Here is a 10,298-nt window from a genome sequence, read left to right as displayed (position 1 = left end):
TTCTGGATGTGCCAATAGAAATACCTGGTTATCCAGAAGACTTAAAATGAAAACGAATTTGGGCCTTTATTTCCTTAGCCAGCAGCCAGCCCCTCTTCTGCAACCTGCATGGTGCTCGGCACAGGGTAACTGAAAAACCAGCCAGTCCTCCAGGTGGCTGGGGGGAAAGGCGAGATGTGCGAAGCCAAGCTTATAAACTCTAGAACCCAGGTGTGTTCATTAGTCAAAGCTGCCAGCTGACAGAGGACTTGAGTGACGGCGGGGACAGTGACCAAGTCTGGAAGATAAATGGAAACCCTGGAGAGAAAAGAAATAGTTTTCTCTATTGAAAAAACAAAATGGTATGTGGTAAATGCTCAAACATATAACAGGATTATAGGCTATCAGGACAGGACCAAACTGCCTCCTCGGGTAAACTTCCTCCAGTTTCTGGGAAAAGCGAGTGGCAGAGTGAAGCCATAGAGGGAGCAAATTTCCTTCAGAGGAAGCCTGCTGCCTCCCAAACGGGGAACAGTGTGGAGACAAGGGAGCCAGACCTGTCGTCAGCTCCCTGGGACACGAATAACATCACCCTCATTTACTGATGGCAGCTGAAGCCCAGAGAGGTCCAAGGACCTTTGCAAGTCCTCACAGCCCAGGAAATGTTAAATCTGGCATCCAAACGATCCTTTCCACTCAAAATAAGAAATGCCTCATCTCTTTGGGCAAAGGCATTGCCCTTTGGGGGGCCGGAGCACGGGGGATCACACTCGCAGGTTCCCAGGAAACCCTATCTACAAGTCAGAAAGCAGTATCTCCACGTCTTATTCTGCAATGAGTAACTCATCACTTGAATCAGTGTCACTTTCAAATCATCACAGCAAATATTTCATTCCGCAGTCGCTCAGCGTAAGAACTAGAAGCCTTGAGTTCTGGAGAGCCAGTGTTTTTTTTTTTGTCCCAGGCTACTGCTTCCAGGAGGGTACTTGTGACACCTCTGCTCTTTTTCTAGGATTTCTGATGTTTAAAATTAGGATGCAGGTACTTTCGACAACCAAGTTAAGAAGGGTGGGGTAAGGATTCCTGGTGACTCTGATTCCCCAGTGGACTTATCTCTGCTCAGTCTAATCACTTTGAAATTAATGGGGTCTCAGGGACTTGCAGTTGGGGGGTGACCCAAAGATGCACAAAGATAGCATTTGAAATTTTACTGTGTTGTCAATGGTATGAAGCTGTAAGAGGGAAACAAAAGAAAAGAGGGAAGCTTTAAGGCTAGAAAAAGTCATTGGAAATCTCCTTTAAACCCCCAAGCCAGATAAAAGCCCTCTTTTTGCACATGAGTGTCTGTAGGTCCCTCAATTTATGGTAATCTTCATGGGGTATGGGACAGAGGGTCGTGGTAATTGAGGGGTTAAATAAAATGCTGTGACTTTTCCTTAAATGATGATGGTGGTGTTCAGTAGTACAGAGATGGTGCTCTTAGATTCTGGCAACAAAAAATGAAAACTTTCTCCATAAAAAATGTCAGAGAAGCCTCCATGAAACTCACAGCATGCTTCAGAACTCACCGATTTGCTGATCTTTCAGAAAGCGGTAACTTCATTTTTGAGCTTCTGAAAGTTTTGGGAAAGGCAGCTGAAGAATGCCAGCATGGGTTGATTAAAGAATACGGAGGGTAGATTTTCACTAGAGAGGAAGTGAGATGAGCTGTCTGGGGAAAAGCAAACACTTCACACTTCAAGGTGGACTGAAATTTCTCTCTTGCCCTGCCCCTCTTCTCCCATGACCCCTAAGATCCGCGACGCGCCTTAGCTGAAGTACAGATCAAAGGGAGACGGTGACTCTTGACGCAGACTGAAACCATCCAGTTGCCTCATTATCCCTTGATGCAAAAGGCCGGGTCTTGCTTTGCTTGTCCGTCAGTGAAGGCAGGTGGTCGTTTGGTACCGGAGGCTTTTATTTTCCAGGACAGGTTTATGTTTCCTAACAGAGCAAATGTGGGCCAAGGGTAGAAAGTCTTGGATTTAATTATCCACTTTGGAATGATTCTCCCGGACAAAAAAAAAAGATGTTTAGGCATATACAGAATGTAAGCTCTACACTTTCAGTTTAGAATCTGATTCTAGCCATGCCTGAGCTTTGGTTTAAAAAAAAAAAGTTCTAAATGAAATTGCCAAATTCCTTCCTATCTCAAAAAATAAACAGATTTTGTGGCAGTGTTAAAGCCAGCAACCTAAAAAATTCTGTTAGTCTCTCTAGAGGATAACTTTTGTCAGCTTCCAGTTTTAGGGACGTGAGGAGATTCAGTAAAGGCAGCTCTGTTGAAGGATCAAATGAACATTCCCATCTTCAAAGAGGGATATTCTGTAAACATGGATCTGAGTCCAACTGAGGCTAAGAGGCAAAGCAGCATCTGAAAACAGGGCCTTTTAAGTCAAACACATCGTGGGTCACTTCCTAGCTGTGTGATCTTGGGCGAGGCCTTTAGAGTCTCTGGTTCTCAGTTTCCTCATCTGTGAAATTGGCATTCTGATACATTACAGGATTGCTGTGAGGACTGTGGTGACACCCCTGGAGCAGGAAGCCCACGGTCACTTTTTGAGTGACCTTGGGTCACAGTGATGACAATGGCATAATGTCGGAGTTACACCACCCTACACCGTGTTACAGTCCATCCATTAGCACCCTAATTATAAGTGCGAGCCTAGTAAATTTGGGGGACCACCAGACTTGTGCTCTCAAATCAACTTTGACCCACCTGTTAGACATCATGCTGTAACTGACATGTGTATGAAGCATTTTTAAATCCAAGATCCCCTGCAAACGGTAACCAGGAGAGGTGACTGTATTGTCAACAGTCTGTATTTCTTTTAAATGAACAAGTGGGCTACTTCTATGGCAAGGGTGTAACCTGTCCCTCAACTGCTCCTTCAAATGGACCTGGGTCTATATCTCCAGGACTACAGAAACCCTGGGCATATTTTGCAAGAAATCTGCAAATCAATTCAAAGGCAACATCAGGTTGAAAAGGAAGGATCGGCACATGAATTACAGTTTAGCCCAATGATGTAGCTAAAATTTTCTTTAATCAGTGCGTTGTGAGCTTGGGGGCTTGCTATGGTAACATTTGTTTGAAACGCAGAATATAACAAAGAGAAAATTGCTCTGATGATAAATGAAGGTGATGGTTGACAGCTGAGAGAAGATACCGTGATGTGTGTGTGCAGAGGGAGAGACAGGAGAGAGAGTTATAAAATGCAAGTCAGAGAAAGAACATTTGCTTCACAAAGGATTTCCCCATTTGTAAATCCTGAGAGCAACTTCTTAAACTTCTTATCTTTGGGGTCACTGAATGGGCTTCAGGGACAATGAGAACTCCTTAAAAAAAGCAGGCATAATTTTTTTTTTCATGTAAAATCCACATTTCTGGAGAAAGTGTGCATGACTTTCATCAGATTTTTTTTTTTTTAAGTGTAGCGGCACTACCTACTGCAGTAATTGTTGCTTTAAATATTAAACTTTTAAAACCATTGCAGATGGGTTTTGTGTTACCTATTAGTGGGAAATGTAGTTAAAATTGACTGTTAATCATCCTTGTACTAGAGTTCATGAGCAGCGCCCTCATCTTAAATCCTAATTTTAAAAGCAGTGAATTTTCAGATCATAACAGTTGTTTTCATGTTGTTGCAGCAAAGTGTGTTACAGCTCAGTGTGACAGCAACCTGGATCCGGGCGAGAGACCAAGCAGCACTCGGAGGGTTGGAGAACTCAGGTTTATTACACCAGCGGGCCCAGAGGAGTTAACACTCCAAGCTCTGGGCCCCGTCTGTAGGTTTACACAGGCTTTTATAGGCTACCAGTCAAGACTTTGCAACATTTTGCAACATCATATGCAAATAAGGTATAACAAAAGTGACTAATTAGGAACAAGCTTTGTAGAAATGGACCAATCAGGAGTGAGCTCAGGGAACCAAAATAATCTTAGGGGTAAGTTCTGCTTTCCTAGAAGTAAGCCATGTCAGAGTTTTAAAAAGTGAGATAATGCCACTGGGCCAGGGAACCGAATGGTGCTGGCAGGAGGGTAGTGGCTCTGCCTGGGGCGGTCCTGCCATCCTTTTCATGGGGCTTCCCACCTCAATATCAAATTTTGACCCACCCATTGGATATTGTAAGTAGGAAAAAAGAAAAAGAAAAAGAACACAGTAGAGGTTTGGATTGTGGTTGATGTGTAAGGTGATCCTTGTAGAGCAAACGCACGTTCCTCAGGTCCCACAGCAGCACGGCCACCAAGACCTAGAGCGCCAGGCTTACATCCTGCTGTTACTGCTGTGTGATTCTGGACAAGGACTTGGCCTTCATAGGATAATAATAGCTGGCTTTCATGTGAGAACAGGGGGAGGATTAAATGGACAGTGCGTGGGAATTCTTAACCCAGTTTCTGGCTCAAAGTGCTCCTAAGATGTCTGCTGTGGTCCCTGTGAAGCTGGAGACAGAAGATCCATGTGCAGGAGAGAAAGCCAGGCATCTTCCCCTTAATATCGCCTGTGAGTTTCAGGGTCTATTGAGCTGGGCATCATCTGTTGTTTTAGGCCTAAAAAATAAGATTCACTAAATGGTGTGTAAAATATAAACGTTCTTGCTGGAATGGGCACCGCCATCAGCAGTCTTGGAAATGTGCTTCACGGTAGGCTTTCTTAGCTGCAGGGCAGAGCAGTGCCCTGGGTCAGCCCAGAGCTGGGCCAGGCATCAGCTGGCAGAGCCCAGTAACTGAATTGAATTCAATAGCGGTGTTGGGGGCGAGGGGCTAACTCAGTGGTAGAGTGCATGCTTAGCTTGCACAAGGTCCTGGGTTCAATTCCCAGTGCCTCCACTGAAAAAAAAAAAAAATGAATAAATCTAACTAGCCCCCTCCAAAAAAATAATTTCAAAAAAATGGTGTTGGAGGCCATGAAGCAGGGTGGCAGAGTCAACCCGGCTTTGACACTCAGTTCCACAGTTCATTCGTTTTGCAGCTTAGGGCAAGTTCCCCTCTCCGCCTCACTACAAAAATTAAAAGGATTTTTTAAAGGCCAAGTGTTTTTAGAAAGCAAAATTAATGTAGTGCAAATAAGAACATCTAATTCTCTGGGTCTTAATGTCCTCATCTGTAGAATGGGCTGGATGATGGGAGGTCCCGCCTACTGCTGTCATGACGACAGAAGGAAGTGAGCCTTGCAGAGTGTTCTGCAAAGTGTCTGGCCCCTCGTGTTAAATGCTACATGTTAAGCAGCATGAGTTAAGAAGTGCTTACTGCGCACTTCACCCTGTGCTGAGTTTTTAAAATCTGAATTCACTCTTATAAAATACCTATGTTGTAGGTACTAGCAATATCCCTCTTTTACAAATGGGGAATTTGGGCACAGAAATCCTGAGAAAGTTGCCCACGTTTAGGCAGCTGGAGGACAGAGGCAGATCCATCTCCAAGCATCCCAGCATCCCCATTGTACCCACTGCACTCACACGTCAGGTCCTCGCTGGCTCAAAAGCGTCCCAGGTGCCCACTGCCTACGGTGGGGCTCCCAAGTCGCCCTGCACTCAAGGTGGTGGGGAGGGGAGGGAGCAAATCCCTTGGCCCAGGAACCTGTCCCTAGATTTCTCAGAACTCACACAACGCACAAAATGGACACAAAATAGGGATATCTAAGGTTTGTCTAGCATCTTCTATGTGTGGGCACACAGAAATGTGTACACAAGATATCTGTGCTAAAAAAAAATCTTTGTGCACATCTGTCATGGTTCACAAGCACAACAACAGATTAGTCAGTGTTTGGCATCTAGTTATTGGGGGGTTTTTGCATCATTCTGTGGACTGTGATAAAGGAATGCAAGGGGCTCTGAACGCGGCAGAGGAAGGCTGATACCAACACAGAAGGGCTTCCAGGACGCAGCCTGCCTGGAGGATCCTGGAGAGGGGTGATGCTTTCCGCAGCTGCGGTGGTGGGAGGGCCAGAGCCCTTTGAGAAGAAGGATGCCCTGCCGCCCTCAGGTAAGAGCCTCACATCAAGGTCCTGAGGCGTTGGGAGGAATTTTGGAGGAGTTGCCTCAGAATTGCAGGGAGGACGCCCCCCACCTCTTCTGCAGGCAGCTGGACCCTGCTTTGCCTCTCTGGCCCAATCAGTGCCCTCTGAGTTAGCACCAGGGGGCCTGGCCTTCGTGACACCACCCGCCCAACAGTCCCATCTTTCCGGTTATTAGCGGCAGTGTCGGTGTAAAGGCCTTACCTAGAGACAGAGCCTTTCACCTGGCCGCACGGGTGGGCCTTGTCATTCCAACGAGATCCATGCTGGCAGAACAACCAGGGCAGAAAGAGAAGGCGATTTTAGCTGTTCGCATGTCCTGGTCCTGAAAACTGAAAGAACACACGCACTTCTGCAGAATCGGATGTCTGCCCACCCATTGATCTATTGAGTTATGTCCCAGAGTTTTTTTTGTTCTGGAAATGACCTTGACATTGAAGGAGTCACAAGTAGCCAAGGAAATTGCAAGGCAAAAGAAAAGATATCTTTGCAGAAAGCCCTGAAGCTTTTACCATCTTTTTCAAATATTGATTGTATCGAAGTGTGTGTGATGTCATGGATGTCGCTCCTTTTGTCCTCAAAAAGGAAATGGCCTTAAAGGATCTGGAGACGTGGCCACATCACGTATCTGATATTGCTGGAATATGCTCAGAGGAGCCCACTTTAATCAGGCTTCATCTATATTTTTTTAATTTTTAATTTTATTTTTTGTTGAGGGGGAAGGTAATTAGTTTTATTTATTTGTTTATTTTTAGAGGAGGTACCGGGGATTGAACCCAGGACCTCATACATGCTAAGCATGCTCTCTACCACGTGAGCTATACCCTCCCCGCAAACTTCATATATTTTCAATTATTTTTCTATGACAGGGCAATGGAATAGAAGTAGGGTCATTTGACTGCAAAAATGCTTCACACAGAGGTGTCAGTCATAACAGGATCCTCAAGGACTTGCCAATTGGGCAAAATATCACCATGGTCTTCCTCGTTGTCCCCAAACTTCAGAGCTTGTTTAACATGCTGGTTTCATACCCGACTCCAGCCTCCCCATCAGATTCTGATTTGGAAGACAGGGAGTGGGGTCTCGAGACTCTATCCTTAGCAACCGCTCCTGGAGGTCCAAGGACCACACTTTCCAAGACCTGCCAACTTATCTTGAAAGTGTTGGTGATCAAAACCGTCAGTCTCTTCCCCAGGCTCTCGCTGCTGCCAGGTTTGTGTTATGAGGTATGAGAGGCTGACCTCGAGGTGACTGGCCAATCTGTCAGCGCGGTTCCTCGGGAAGATGCGCTTCTCGGCACTTCATTCCGACGTGATGGCACGAAGTGAGATCCTCTCGCTGATTACACCGCCGGTGCCAGGTCAGGCAGGGAGGGGATGAGGGGTGTGACTTACTGATCACCTTGCCCTTTCAACATCTAATGGCCCGACCCACCACTGACCCCAGACTCATGGCCCGAAAAGCATTTGAAAGAATTTAGGAAAGTTGACAGAGGTACAAGGAGACAAAATGAGTGCTCCTAATATGTTGAAGTAACTGTTGGGCGAAGTAAGACTGTTTAGGGATAATATTCTTCTAATTCTCTGGGGCACAGAATCTTCACCATTACCCTCTTCATCATCATCATCCTTGGTCACGATAATCAGTGGTTACTAAGCACTCAAGGGTGCATCTTAGATTTATTATGGGAAAGAGACCCTGAGTGTCTCTTTCCATTTCATTTCCAGGCTTTTGGGCAAAAGGATTTTATCCAGCTGTCTCCAAGGGAATCAAGATTATTCTTTAGTATCTTCGCAGAAATGGTTTCTTCTTCTCATGGACATAAGCATCCTTCCATTTTAGTTCATCTGAAGGTCTAGGGGGGAGGGTATAGCTCAGGTGGTGGAGTGCATGCTTAGCACGCGCGAAGCCCTGGGTTCCATCCCCAGTACCTCCTCTAAAAATAAATAAATAAACTAAATACATTCCCCCCTGAAAAAAAATTTAGCATGCTTCTTAAAAAAAAACAAAAAAACTTTTGTTTGGTTTGATTTGGAGGTCTTTTTGGGGGGAGGGAAGTAATTAGGTCTATTCATTTTTTTAACAGAGATACTGGGGATTGAGCCCAGGATCTTTTGCATGCTAAGCCCGCAATCTACTACTGAGCTGTACCTTCCCTCCAGTCATATTTCCTTTAAAGACGTACTAATATTTCAGTGTGGACTTTTCCACATTTATGTAATGAATTCCTGCAGATGCAGATTTAGGTTTTTTGCTATTTCAAGCAATCCTTTAATGAACGATGCCATGCCTGTCTTTGCACATGTGAGTGATCACTGGTATAAGACCTGGCTAGGTCAAGGGATCCCGCCATTTCAGCTTTTGGCAGGTTTGCCTTTGAAAAAGTTATGGCAGTTTATGTTCATGACAATAATGTATGAAGTGCCTTCCTCATGCCAATATGGAAACTATATTTAATTTTTTGGGGGGGCAGTCTGAAAATGTCATGTGTATTTGCATTCCTTTGATTTGCAATGATATGTTTATTGGTCATTTGTATTTTTATTCTGAGAAATGCCCAATCCTTTGCCAAACAAAAGAAAAACTTTTTTTTTTAAATTAAAAAAAAATTGGGGGGAGGGAGGTAATTAGGTTTATTTATTTATTTATGGAGGTACTGGGAATTGAACCCAGGACCTCATGCATGCTAAGCATGTACCCTACCACTAAGCTATACCCTTCCCCCAAGATTAATGCTTTAATATTACACAGGTTAATTTTTTAACATTTAATTTTCAGAAAAGAAAGCTTCATTACTGGGGAAAATGTATGACATGAGGGCACTGAATACCTCATTCTTCACTTATATCCCATAATCTCAGCCTTATTCTGATAGACTAGAGAGAAGCTGATTACCTGGATGAGTTTTTAAAAATGTTCTTGAGCCTGAAATAACAATGAAATAACAATGAAATAAACAAATGAAGAACTGCAGTCTGAGTTCTCTCTGCCAGTCACCATGCTAGATATGGCCGCATGTTCTATGGTTGAATCTTCTTAAAAATTCTTTGATGTTCATGTGATTCTCAAATAAATAAACCTAATTATCCCTGCTTCCCAAAAAACTGCAAAAAACCAACCAACCAAAAAAAAAAAAAAAAAAACCAAAAAGGTCATAAGATTCTCACCCTCACTTTAACAGAGAACTCTTAGGGAAACAGAAAGAGGAGTAGAGTAATCCTTTGTGATGCCCCAGCCCTGGCTCAGACCAACAGAAATCCCGCTTCTGACTGGGAGAGGCAGGTTGGGAAACAGCTCGGATACTGAAACACCGAGATTTCCAAGGAGATGTCAGTGACGTCCATCCAAAGACCAGCAGGAACCCTCCTGGGATTGAACAAGTTGGGTTTATGTCCAGTTGCAAAGAGGGAGAAGACACACAAGGGGGAGCTGTTAGAATGGGGTGTCAGAAGGTATTTATCATAGGATTTGTTTAGGCTGGTGTTAGGTGATTTGAAGGAGGGTTCAAGAAAGAGGGGCTTTGCTCTGGATTGGACGCTGTCAGGACGCAGGTGTGACTCTATATGATTGGGTATCTCGAGACTTCTTGTCTATCAGGCAGGAGGAAGAAGTTGACAATAAAGAAGCAAGAATCACTTATTAGCCAGGACAGGGAGGTGTTTGGTCATTTTATGTTTTGGGCAGTGTTCTTCCTTTGTCTGTATTCAAACATAATCCCAGAGTGATCTTGTGTCTGTCCTGATCCATCGTGGTCACAGTGGCCTTGTTGGGTGTGTGTGTTGTATGAAATCGTTCACGTTTAATGGGAGAACAGCACAGCCTTGCTGTGGGTACCAGTCTCCAGAACAGGAGCTGCTTTTCACCTTCTTAGGCAATTTCAGGACATTGAAATGAAGATCATCTCCCAAACTGCAGCATTTATAGGTTTCCCTCTTTAGAACCCCATCCTCTTTGTCTCCAGGTGCCCAGTGACCATACGGCCCCATGACTGAGAACGTGGACTCTGGTCCCAGGCAGCTGCGACTGGCATCCTGCCTCTGTCACTTATTATCTACGTGGGACCCAAAGCAAGTCCCTTCCATCGGTGACTGTTGAGTGGCATGCTACATGCCTGGTTCATCGAGCAGGTACTGGATGTACTGAGTGTCAGGCATTGGGCTGAGCAGGACTCGCACAGCATATCACTCCATTCTCCTGCAAGCCGGGCATCTTTAACCCTCATTTCACCGCTTGAAAATATAGGGAACTCATCCAAGGATGCAA

The sequence above is a fragment of the Camelus ferus genome, chromosome 28, assembly GCF_009834535.1.
Source record: "Camelus ferus isolate YT-003-E chromosome 28, BCGSAC_Cfer_1.0, whole genome shotgun sequence".
Taxonomy (NCBI): Eukaryota; Metazoa; Chordata; class Mammalia; order Artiodactyla; family Camelidae; genus Camelus; species Camelus ferus.
Note: the sequence above shows the minus strand (reverse complement) of the source record.